The 13,509-nt window shown below is 33.5% G+C and overlaps 2 pseudogenes; both read left to right on the plus strand.

Moving 5' to 3' along the window:
• LOC119510142 overlaps window positions 1-5,276 on the plus strand; it is a 28,336-nt pseudogene extending 23,060 nt beyond the window's left edge.
• Window positions 5,277-5,472: 196 nt separating this feature from the next.
• The window catches only part of LOC119510204, a 168,134-nt pseudogene continuing 160,097 nt past the window's right edge, over window positions 5,473-13,509 (plus strand).

The following is a 13,509-nucleotide window of genomic DNA, read 5'->3' on the forward strand; positions in this document are numbered from 1 at the left end:
GTTGATAGAACTAGATATGTATATATATAACACAGATCATTTCTGAAAATATGCCCAATTATTTTGTAAACATTGCCTTTATTGAAGGGAAATTGTATCATCTTTTACACATTCAATTATGCAGAAATTTGAAATTGAAGTTTTTCTATGTTTAGGTAATATGTAAAGAAGAAAAACCTATTCAAAATACATATTTAGTGACACTATGAGAAAAATATATCAACTCACAAGGTAATGTTAAAAGTAGTTCTTAAAATTCAATTGGTTGTATGGCAAACAGGAAGCTGAGCAAAACTCATTAAGTAATTTAATTTATTAGTAAAGAAAAACACATGGGCCTAAAATAATGTGAGTTGATTCTCAGTAATCAAAGAAATACAAACATAAAATATTGGATACAATTTTGCCATCTCCAACTCTAGAAAAACAGCTAAAATGATGTCACCTTTTGGAGAGTATGAGAAACTTAGTATTTTGATAAGGCTTTGCATCTTATGGGAATGCATTGTCATGGAGAGCTTTAATTGGTATAAGAAAATGTAATTAATTATTGGTAAAGAGTTTTATCAAGAAGCAAAGTTCCAACTAAGAAAGCCTAACAATGCTCTGTTGTCTATTATAAATAGCATATATCTTCCATTTATTTTCATTCCATTTAATGTAAAGCAAGATAACTAAGTTGATCCCAAGTTGTTTTATTACATAGATTATTCTTAGCAATATAAAGAGTAAACATTTTTCTACTTTCTCAACAAAACATTAATATGATTTAAATTAATATGGTTCATTATACAATGCAGCTATAATTGGAGTATATACTTTGTATACATTGTGGATCATTTCTGAATAGCATTGTGCATTTTTTCTTGCTTTTTCTGCTTCCTGGTTTTATGTTTACAAAATCTATTTTAAAAAATAGAGTAGTTTTCATTTGCCAAGGTTGGAGATTGGTGATTAAAATTTACAGTCCTTTTCTATAGACATTTTCAATAATCATCAAGCAAATGAAAGTCCCCCTAAATTTATTCACAAAGCAGTGAGTTTCACTTATTCTTTGAACAGCTATGCTATATATATTTTTTTCTGACCAATCCTGTAACTTTAGAGTAAAACATAGTAAATCTCTATAGGAATATATTTGTAATCCATTTATTATAAGGCACTTATATATATCAAGGAGCATATGCAACCATTCATTATATATTATACAGAAATAAAAAATTTTATCAATTGATATGATTCTATTATTTATCATTTTAAATGGCTATTATTCAACATTTCTTAAAATGCGTTTAGTTAATTATGTCACATATTGTTCCATTAAGGAGTCAGGCAAGTTTCAGTTATCAACATTAAATATTAAAGATTAAAAATTTAAATAATTTATTTAAAATATAAAAATTTATAGCACACTGCCATCCCATTATTTTTAGGCTACAGTCATTTAACTAAATGCAACATCAGTAAAAATGGCAAAATTACCCTTAGATTTATTTGTTTATTTAAAATTCTCCAAATGTGTGCTGGAGAGATCATGTTGAAAGTCCCAGTTAATCCAGACTATATCACCAGTGTGTGATGAATGTGTGCATATTATTAATTTGTAACATTTTATCCTCATATTCTTACTTGGAAAAGAAAATATTAATGTTCACCTTTTATTTTCTAGGTTGACAGGAGCAATTAACAATTTGTCACTTTTAAATTTATAAAATACCCTGTGAACACATTTTCCCCCAATTCTTCACTTATCTTTTCTCAGTCTTTCTTCAATATTCTCCTAATGTTCTGAATTGTATCCATATAAATGATGACTGGTATTTTTCTGTACTTTCATGTAAAACAAAACCAAAGAAAAACAGGAGGGTGGATGTATTTTTTTATTCATTGTTTTATTTATAGCTATAGACAGTATTGATAAACAGTAACTGCTTCACAAAAAAAGGACCAGATTATAGAAAAATAGAACCATGTGATCCTTTATCATGGTCCAAATTCCTTCATTAATATATAAAAACCACCATTGAAAATACCATCAAATATTATTAATTAGCATGTATTGAGCATGTGAAGGAAATTATTACAAGCCTTTGATAGTGCTAGTAAGTTTAGTGTCAAAATTCAAACCCAGGCAATTTGGTTCAGAACCAATTCTTAACCGCCACACAATGCTGCCCTCTAGCATTAATTCATTGAGTGAAACTAAATTTCATGAGACAACATTAGCCTGTTAAAATATTCTTCCTATTAGAGGAGTTTTAATCTAAACTTTAAAGGTTAAAATGTAAAACAAGAACCAAAAATGAATCTAGGCTTGAGTCATCTCTGGGATTTGAAAGGATCAATTTCACAAAGAAGCAAGGGATGCCTGCAAATGTTCTTGGAAAAAGATGAGGGTGTTAGAATGATATAGAGTCTAGGAAAACAAAAGAGAGAAAGAGGATCTCCAAATTGATATTTTTAAAAAAGCTGCAGTTGTCTTAAAGAAAAAATGATATAAACTTCTGTAAGGAGAAAGCACTTTGGTCTCAGGACTCTCTTGGTAGAATTCTATCTGGGCTTCTCCATTGATCTGTTTGATACTAGACATTTTTTAATACCCCTGAACTTCAGTTCCAAGATTTATCATATAAGTAGGTTAATAGCTCCATCAGTGGATTATATTGAAGATGAAGTAAGAAAATACAATGTATGAATGAAGGTAGAATGCTTAGCCAAGTAGCAAACACAAAGTAAATGCAAATAGTGACAATCAAGATTTTAAACAGAACATATGCAGGTATACAATGATGGTAGAAGGCTAAACCATTTCTTTTTTATGTAATAATTACATAAAGTGAGCTTTCCAGGACATGGAGAAAGCTCAGCTTTGATACTTCACTCAGGGAACTAAGTTCCATCTAGTATGGCTATGCTATCCTTTTTATTATACAGGCAGCAGCTGACAGAAAGGAGAAAATGTATGACAAAGACATAGCAAGAGCCCCACCCCAATCAAGATAGCAGAATGAAAGTCTCCAGGGATCTGTTACCCCACAGAAGCTTTGAACAACCAAGAAGAACTGTCAGAAACTTTATTCTCAATGCCCCAGGAAACAAAGTTATGCAGTAACAGGGTGAGTTCTGAATCAAGAAAAAGGTTACTTAAAAGTCTTTACAGAGTTGGAGGAATCATGGGAAGAGCTAGAGTGTTACAATGAGAAACAAAGAAAGAGGGCATTTCATCAAGGAGAGACTGTTCAGTGCCATTCTGTGAAGAATGGAAAATGTACTTAGATTTGGCAACTAAAAGACCAAGGGAAAGAGAAACAGGATTTTAGTGGATGAAGAAAGTAATGAAAAGGTATGATGTAGAGAAACTTTGAAAAGCTTGACTTAGAAAGTAAAGAGAGAAACAGAGGCAGAAACAGAGGGCAACAAAAAGTTGAGGGAGGGATTTTATTTACTTGTTTTATGAGAAGAGAACCATATGTGCTTGAGATGGTGGCAATGCTGGGGAAAATCAGGTAGTTGATGTAAATGACAAAGAGGATAATTGATAAAGAGTTGTAGAAATGAAGAGCCTAAGTTTAGGGATTTGTCTTGAATAAAAAGTAGGGAAACATTTTTGTTGAAACAGGAGAGAAGATTGGGCTTAATTGATGATATATTTGAAGCTGGCACAGGATAAAATTGGGAAGCAGAAAGGTGAAAGTTCACACTCACTGGCCTTTCCAAAATCAGAGGCAAGGCCATTTGGGAATTTGGTGACTATGATGAGAACAAACATAAAGAAACTGCAAACAATCCTAGGAAGATCCAATACTGTGTTATATAAATGACTTTAGAATTCAATACAACAGACAAAAATGTTAGAATTTCATATGGCATTTTAATTAAAACCTAAAAATCTATGAAAGCAAGAACACTTACTTTGCAAAGTGAATGCTTATTTTCACTCACACACCAAGAAACAAACACCTCAGATTGGAAATAACCATTACAAGCCATAGGTCTGTCATTTATTCACCTCCATAATAATTTGTGTTCCTCTTGCATCCATAGTAATCATTTTTTTCCTACACAATGTTATCTTTGCAGTCACTAAAAAGTGTAAAGAATTTATGCTTTTATTCAATGCTATGTGCCAAACTTTTCCAAATATATTTGCACTCTAGAGAAGCTGATTAGATTGCATAGAAGCTAAATAGACTACAGAAAAAGCATGACGCCAGCTTGTACAAAAACAGGAATTAGAGAGTAGGAAAATAAGGTTGATCCTCTTCAGGATTCACTAATGAACATATACTGAGACCACCAGTCTCAGGCTATTTAAACGAGACATGATGCTGTCACCAAGGCAATCCAAGAAGCTCAGCAGATGAAGGAGTAACCTTGGTGGGAACAATGGGTGCTTGATGACAAGGTTGCTGTTGTGAATATTCTAGGTCTCAATAACTGCAGGGCAGAAAAGGAAAAAAAAAAAAAAACAAAAAACAAAAAACTCTGGAGAATCTGGCTCAGCAACTGGCAGTAAAACAGAATGAAGAAGGAACATTTAGCCAGGAAATGATGGATTTCAATATGAGTGGAGATTCTGATGGAAGTGCTGGGGTCTAGGAATCAAGAATTTATAGAGAATAGAGCGGACATGATAGCAATGAACCCCACATAAAGCTATCAATGAATGCCTTCATGGTGTGGGCTAAAGATGAATGGAGGAAAATCCTTCAAGCCTTTCCTGATATGCACAACTACAACATCAGCAAGATATTGGGATCACACTGGAAAGCTATGAGAAACCTAGAGAAAGAGCCATATTATGAGGAGCAAGCCCATTTCAGCAAACAGCACCTGGAGAAGTACCTGGACTACAGTACAAGTCCAGGCCAAAGAACACCTGCTTAGTGGATGACAAAAAGCAGTACATCAATGAATACAAATTAATCATGTGGAACAGGTGGCAAGAAATGTGGCAATACTTCAATGTTGGACAGCAAGCACAGATTCCAATTTCCGCTACTGGTGTTGTATACCATGGAGCCACTGCCATGGCAGGAGTGCCCTCCCCTCACCTGCTCTCAGAGCACTCAAGTTTGTCTAGCAGCCCCAAGCCTGGGATGCCTGTTATCCAGAGCACTTATTGTGTGAAAGGAGAGGAGCTGCATATCAAAGAAGAGATGCAGGCTAAGGACATCAACGGAGAAATGTATGATGAGTGCATTAAGGAAAAGGATGATCCAGATGTAGATTATGGAAGTGAAAGTGAAAATAGTATTGCAGGACAAGCCAACTGATAGGGGTCAAAAGATTGTTGCAAACTTAGGGCTTAAAGAACCCTAGCTGGTTCATCCTTTCCAGTGGCCAAGTACATTAACTTTCTTGTATGCTGACAGTTACTTTAACTGTTAGTCTTAAATAGTTGGGACATCAGCTGACTTATAGACCTCAGCTTCAAAAGACATGGAAAGAAAAGAAAAATAGGACAAGAAAATGACGATATCAAATCAAGAGATTGACATAAGCTATGGGTAAATTAATGCCAGTAATTCAACTGCTACCTCCAAGTACCAAAATCTCACCTGTAAACTTTTTTTTAAAAAAATAAACTGTTCTAAAAAATTCATTATATTTCATGGTGGTGTGTCCCACCCCCAATCCTCCCTGGCTCAGCATGGACTTGGCTCATGCACCCAGTGTGGACCTCTGGTTCCAGTTCTGGAGGGAGGAGAGTAACCCACATGCATCTACTGGGAGCATGTATCACGGGTCACATCTGTCTGGTTGTGGCCTGAGGGACTAGCCATCTCAGAACTTGCCTTGTATGTAGGCGGCCTCATACTGAGTGCTCCTCCAGAATGCTGTGGGAGAGCAGTCAAGTCATGCTTTCTGATGCAAGGGATTTCTGGCTGTAGGACGTACAGTGTAGTTCTAGGACCATGAGGAAATTATTTCCTAGGGAAGAGGGGTCATTCAAACCATGTAAATGGGGGAATTCCTGTGGCCACATTCATAGACGCATGTGCATAAAGAACCAAAGAGGTCCTTTCACTTGGTCTGAAGCCATTCTCCAAACTTGTATGGTTAGGCCTTGATGGAGAGACAACACTTGCATGGGTCAATCTGCAGATTGCCAAAGGTGTTTTATTTTTTTTTCTTTGCTTCCTCCCCCCCCCCCCCCATTTTTTCCCTTTCCTTGAATGTCAGTTAGCTTCTGGCATTCATGTTAAGCTCTGTCATAACACTAGTTGGATACAAGCTTAAGTGACAGATCACTTAGAATCTAAATTCTACTGACAACACAATAAAATTTCAAAATGTCCAGGCTTAAGCAAAAGGTTACAAAACAAACAAAAAGCAGGAGGAAATGGCTCTGGCAAAGGAGAATATTAGAGCATTAGGAACCATCAATGAGGGGGATGATATCTGGGAAATACCAGAAAAAAATTTTAAGAGTCTGAAATGTGCTTAAACAGCTGAAGGAAAACATGGACAAAGAACTAAACAAAATCAGGAGAAGGATAGATGAGCAAAAAGAGAATATCATTAGAGATATGGAAATTATGAAAAGAAACCAAACAGAGCTGAAGATCACAGTAACAGAAGTTTAAATATTAAATTAAAGCCAAAGATAAAGAGAATTCTGACAGCTGCAAGAGAGAAGCCACATGTCACATACAAGGAGCCTGGATAAGATTAAATGCTAATTTTTCACTGGTAACCATGCAAACAAGAAGGCAGCAGGATGACATACTTAAAGTGCTGAAAGCAAAAAATTGCCAACCAAAAATTCTATATCTTTCAAAAGTAAAGGAGAAGTAAGACACTACCAGATAAACAAAAGCTGAGGTAGTTGATCACCACTAGATCAGCTCTACAAGAGATGCTGAGGAGAGTTCTGCAGGTTGAAAGGAAAGGACAATAGGCATTAGATAAAAACTGTATGAAAAAGTAAAGCTCTCCAGTGAGAATAAAAACATGGGTAAATATAAATGCTAGTAATATGATATTTTTGGTTTATAACTCTACATTTTACTTTCTCCAGGATCTAAAAAAGCAAATGCCTAAAATGTAATTCTAAATCAGTGGTTTTGGACTCATAATGTATAATTCATGACAGCAACTATGAAAAGGTGGGTGATCGAGCCAGGGAGAAAATGGGGCTCAAAGTGACCTTATGGGAACATATGAAAAAAAAAAAATGGAATATAGACTGTAAGTTTTATATCAATGTAAAATTTCTTGAACTTGATAACTGCACTTGGGGTGGCTACATGGTGATTGTGAATATCCTTGTTCTCAGGAAATGTACATAGCAGTGTTGGGTGTTCAAAGAGTACAGTGTATGTGACCTGCACTTCAGAAAATGGATAGATAGAAAGATAGATATATAGACAGACAGATAGATAGGCAGATGATAGATAGATACAGAATGATATGGCAAATGTGGCAAATGTTAAAATTGGTGAATCTAGGCATCATCTTGGCCAGTACAGGTATGTTGGAGCACACTGTGTGGGGTTTGAACTATTTTTGTAACTGTCCTGTAAGTTTGAAAGTAGTTTAAAATAAAAAGTTATCAGTTAAAAAAAAAAAATAGGCACAGTTGCTCTCTTTGGAGCCTGAACTGGGTGTGGCTCAAACCATTTCATTTAGCTTCAGTGGAGAAGACTACTCACATGGCCACACTTAATTGCTATGGAAATGTTTTCCCTCACTAGGTAGCTCAGTGTAGAGCCATGATTCTGTTACCCTGAAGGAGTGGCAAAGTGATTTTGGTTAAAATCTAACAATCCAGAAAGAGCTTAGTAACAAATTAAAAATCACATTAAACATAAGCTAACGCTGATCCTGCTTTTACCGAATTTGATTCACTTGCTTTTTCTACTCCACTAAATCTTTACACCTGAAAAAAGGATTTATTGTTTTAGTGACAGCAGTTAAAAGTTTAAAAATTATTTAATTCAAATGCAGATTAGCCTACTTTTTATCACAGATGGGTAGAATAGGGTAAATAATATTAAGAAAAACAATTTGAATAGTCTAACACTAAAATGCTGTTTTTACTTTAATTACTGATCTCACTTAAACAAACAAACAAAAAAACTATTGCAAAGTGCAGTAAACCAATGATATTTTAGCCTTTATCAATGCCTTACTTTCTTTCAAAGCTATCATAGCAAAGTCTACCTGAAAGTAGAATTCACCTTAGGAGACCTCACAGCAGCAACTCCTCAATGCATCCTTCTGTTCATTTCTCCTCCTAACGTGTCTCACTCTATCTGTTCCCTCACTATGCTTCTTGGAATTGCTTCCCAAGTAAACTGTCTTCTCACAATTATTTTTCTAAGGTTCTGTTTTGGTAAAACCAAAGTCACAATATCTATCATTTATTCATTAAGTTAATTGTATGTTTAAAACCTTCTCCATTTCTTAGCAAATACAATAATATTTAATAAAAGAAAATGAAAAAAGCATTATTTACATCATCTATCACCTATCTATTTGCACACATACTTTCATTTATCATTGGCCTTTTTTTTTTCTGTAGAAATAATGAATTTTTAGGCACTTGATTTATAAGAATTTATGAGAATTCAGTTGCTAGCCTGTATGAACATGTGAGTATAGTTTTCCTTAGGAATTATTTTAGTTTTATTTTCCTTTTTTATGTATAAAGAGAGAAATGGTTAAAAAAAGGATAAAAATATATGGCTATTTTAATCACCTAACATTTCCAGTCATATATAGCTGTGTAACAGAATCCAAAATAAAATGATAATGAGATAAAAAACATGCTGAGGTGTAGGAGTGTTCAGATGAGACATTAAGGAAAAATTAGTATATAAAATGTTGATAGTTGCTATTCCTGGTAGTCACTGCACCCTATAAAGATGTTTAGTGTGTGGTGACAAATCCAATTACCACACATTGAGACACTCCAGTTTCAGTGCTGTTGTGATGTCCAAGGAGAAGACACTGTCAAAAGGGAGTAATTTTCAAGTTTGTATTTCTCTAATAGTTTTTCGCAGAATGCAACATGAATTTTCACAAAAAATTAGCTTTTCTCCCCTTTCAATTCAGTATTCCTGGAATATCTTAGCATGAGTGTTGAGTATTTTTACAATAAATTTCTGCCTTATGAATCACTCATCTTCACTGTAAACCCTGCTCAATGTGAAAGGAGAATTACTAGTGGATAGAAAATGTTATTTTGCCTGCTTTTTACCTAAATTCAGTGCTCTGCATCCTTATTCTCTTGCCCTAATATATTATTCCTGTTTCTACTTTGGTAAATTACAAAAGATATTACTATGCTATAGTAATGCCAAATAAGCACACAAATACAAAATACTCAAATATTTGTAAAGCAGTAAATTACTGGTTTGATTACCTTAGAAGCATTATCTTTGTTAATAGAAAAACTTTTCATGCAATTTAGGATTGCACAATTTTATTGAGTAATTCATGAATTGGGTAGCATCCTATTCAGAAAGGAGAAAGGAGCTCCTCCAAGGGAGTGGAAGGAGTTTATATTGGCAAACAGTAGTAAGTGAGGAAATATTTCAATTGCCTATGTGTCTCTATCTCCCTATCTTGATCTCAATATCTGTTAACTGTATATTTATCTCCATTTTTCTTGTCTATTGTCTATCTCTGTCTATCACTCTTCTATCTCCTGGCTATATTTCATCCATCTGTCTATGTATGTTTTTCCATTTCCAGTACGACACTGTATTGATTCCTGCAGCTTTGTAGTAAGTTTTGAAATTGGGAAGTATGAAGACTGCAAATTTGTTCATCTTTTTCAAGTTTCTTTTGTGATATTCTGTTTCCCTTTTTATTCCATGCAAATTTTAGTATCTTCTTGTCAGTTTCTGCAGAAAGGGCTGTTGGAATTTTCAAAGGAGTTCTCTGAATGTGTAGATCTATTTAGGGAATGTTGCAAGCTTAAGAATTTCAATGGGATATCTTTTCACTTAGTTAGGTTATCTTTAATTTCTTTCATCATTATTTTGCAGATTTAAGTGTATAAGTCTAGAAATTTTTCAGTTAAATATATTTCTAAGTATTGTATTGTTTTTGAAGCTATTGTAAGTAGAATTGCTTCCTTGATTTACTTTTCAGATTATTCAATGCTAGTGTATAGAAATATAGTTATCCCTTCCACATCACAACTCTCCCCACTGTGGTTTTGATATAAGAGGGGCTGGCATAAGAAATTAAATGGGAATTTGGGGGAGTTTTGCAGAAGCCGCAGATGACACACAAAGGCCAACAGATGACACACAAGGCTAGAAAGGTAGAGATATCTTAACAAGTTTAGTAACTCATACATGCACAAAATATCTGTAGTTATTTATAATATTTACTGTAAAATATGTATACTACTGTTTGATAACATACATGAAAAGCTATACAACTTTTTTCTTAAAATTAAATTTGCAGTAAAAGAACTATGCTTCCATGCACTGGTATGGGGATGTCAATCTCTCACATGACATCTCTCAGTGATATTGCAGTGATAATTGCATCTCAAGTTTCACATATCTTGTGTTGTTTAAGCACCATAAACACTATTAAAATTATGGGTCCCAAGTGTAGTGTACCTAGTAGTTCAGAAAGTGCTCCCAAGAATTAAAGGAAACTGATGAATTTGGAGGAAAAATTAGAACTGTTAGATATGCTTCATTTCATGCAAAATGGCTGCTATGGTTGGCCACCATTACGGCATTAATGAGTTGACCATAAGGCATATCAAGAAAGAAGAGAAGGCAATCCATGAAGCTGTTGCTGTAGCTATACCAACAATTGCAAATAAAGGATTTGCATAAATTATGAGATCTGCATCTTTCTCACATAGAAAATGCAGCATTCTTTTGGGAGCAAGATTGTTATACAAAGACATTCTGGTAGACTCTGGCATCATACAAGAAAAGGCTAAGTCCTTATATGATTCCCTAAAGGAAAATGAAGGTGAAGTGTGTACCCTTATGGATTTTCAGGCCGGCAAAGACTGATTTGAAAATTTTAAAGAAAGGTTTAGCCTATGGAATGTAAAAGTAATAGGAAAGGCAGTGGCTGACAATCAAAAGACACCTAGGAAGTTTCCTGAAACCCTAAAAAAAAAATGCATATTTTCCAGATCACAGAGGTGCCAGACCTGTAACTTCCAAGATGTGGAAGGGACAACTGTACAACTGTTTTTTTGTATTTTGATGTTGTATCCTCAACCTCTCTGAATTTATTAGCTCTAATAGATTTTTTGGGCAATTTTTTGGATTTCATATATATAAGGTCCTATCAACTGCAAGTAGAAATACTTACCCTTTTGATCTTCCAATATAGATTCCTTTCATGTTTTTGCCCAGTGCCCTGGCTAGGACTTCTATGTTGTACAGAAGTGACAGGAGTGAAAATCCTTCTCTATTTCCTGACTTACAGAGAAAGTTTTCAGTCTTTCATCATTAAGTATAATGATAGCCATACATTTTCAAACATGCACTTTATCAGTTGGAGATCTCTTTCAATTCATAGTTTGCTATGTGTTTTTATGACACAATAGTGTTGAATTTTTTTCAAACACTTTTTCTCTGTAAATTGAAATAGAATTTCTTATTCTATTAAAATAATGTACAATATTTAATTCTTTTTGTATTTTGAAAAATCCTGCATTCCTGAGATAACTCCTGCTTGATTCTGTCATGTAATCCTCCTCTATATAAGCTGCTGAATATGATTTCTTGTATTTTGTTAAGAATTTTTGCACTTATATCCCTAAGGGATATTGGTTTTAATTTAGTTCTGTTTTCCTTGTGATGTCTTTGTCTAGTGTTGCTATCAGGGTAGTACTGATTTTGTAAAATGAGTTGGAAGTATTTCTTTCTGTTTTTTATTTTTTGGAAGAATTTTTGAGAGATTAATGTTAGTTATTCTTTAAATGTTTGGGAGAATTAACCAGTGAAGCCATTGTTCGGGGGTTTTTCTTTGTGAGAAGATTTCTTTTTATTATTATTAATTCAATGTATTTACTAGTTATAAATCAATTCAGATCTTTTGTTTATTTTTTAGTTAGTTTCAGTAGTATGTGTCTGCCTAGGAATTTTACCATTTCATCTACGTTATCTAATTTGTTGGCATAGAATTGCTCATGATATTCCCTTGTAATACTTTCTATTTTTGTTGGGATGTTACTAATGTTCTTTTTCCATTCCTGATTTTAGTAATTTGGGTCTCCTCTCTTTTGATTTTGTCATTTTTTTTTTTTTTTTTGCCTTTTCCAAGGGCCAGCTTTTGATTGTACTTTTTTGTCTATTGCTTTTCTGTACTATACTTAACTTATTTCTAATGTAATCTTTATTACTCACTTATTCCTGTTTTATTTGAATTTAGTTTGCACTCTCATTTTTCTACTTTGTTAAGGTGGAAGGTTAGTTTATTAATTTGAGGTACCTCTCCTTTTGCAATGAAAGCATCTACATTCATAAATTTCTCTTTGAGCACTGCTTTCCCTTCATATCATAAGCTTTGTTATGTTCTGTTTTGTTTTTATTCATTTCAAAGTATTTTCTGATTTTATTTGTGATTTATTCTTTGATCCATGGTTATTTACGAGTGTGGAATTTAAATTCCACATATTTGTGAATTTACCAAATTTCCTTTTTGTTATTAATTTCTCATGGTATACTGGTGTGGTTGGAAAACAAACTTTATGCTAATTCAATCATTTTTAAATTGTTAAGTCTTGTTTTATTGACACATATATAGTTTATCCTGAAGAATGTTCTATGTGCACTTGAGAATAATGTGTATTCTGCTGTTGTGTGGGGTGCAAGGTCTAGTTGGTTTACAGTGTTTGTCATGTCTTGTGTTCTCTTTCTAATATTCTGTCTAGTTCTCCTGAAAGTGGGATATTGTAATCTCCAACTATTATTGTTGATTTATCTGTTTCTCCTTTCAATTCTGTCACTTTTTGCTGCATGTATTCCCACAATCATCCAATTGTTTATTCTTGATGTGATTTGGGAGAATAGCATCATTTATGTCAAACTACATTCTTTTGTTCTTGTCAAAAATACTAAATTAATATGGATGACATAAATTGCATAATGTGAACATAAGTTGGTTGAACTACTAGAAATCTATTTGAAAGAAATAGCTAAATTAAAAATTGACACATGCAGAATTTTATTATTGTCAAATTTTCCAATAATGATAAATGATGGCCTCTGACATATGCATGAATTTTATGATGAGTAGTAAGATTTAATTTTTCAAGGTAAAATTTTTCACGTGAACAATTTTTAGATAGAACTCATAGAACATACATACGTTGTATGCTTCACTGAGTTATCATATTTAGCATGTTACTTTTCCTTGGGAAATTTTTTTTTTTTTTTTTAGGAATGAAACTAATATAATCTAAAATTTTAAAAATTAATTATCTTTCCATTATATCCTTTTTTAAATACTAAATTAAAACAAAATTTCTATGGAGACATTCACAGTCACCAATACATTTTGATACAT

The sequence above is a fragment of the Choloepus didactylus genome, chromosome 1 (assembly GCF_015220235.1).
Source record: "Choloepus didactylus isolate mChoDid1 chromosome 1, mChoDid1.pri, whole genome shotgun sequence".
NCBI classification, from domain to species: Eukaryota; Metazoa; Chordata; class Mammalia; order Pilosa; family Megalonychidae; genus Choloepus; species Choloepus didactylus.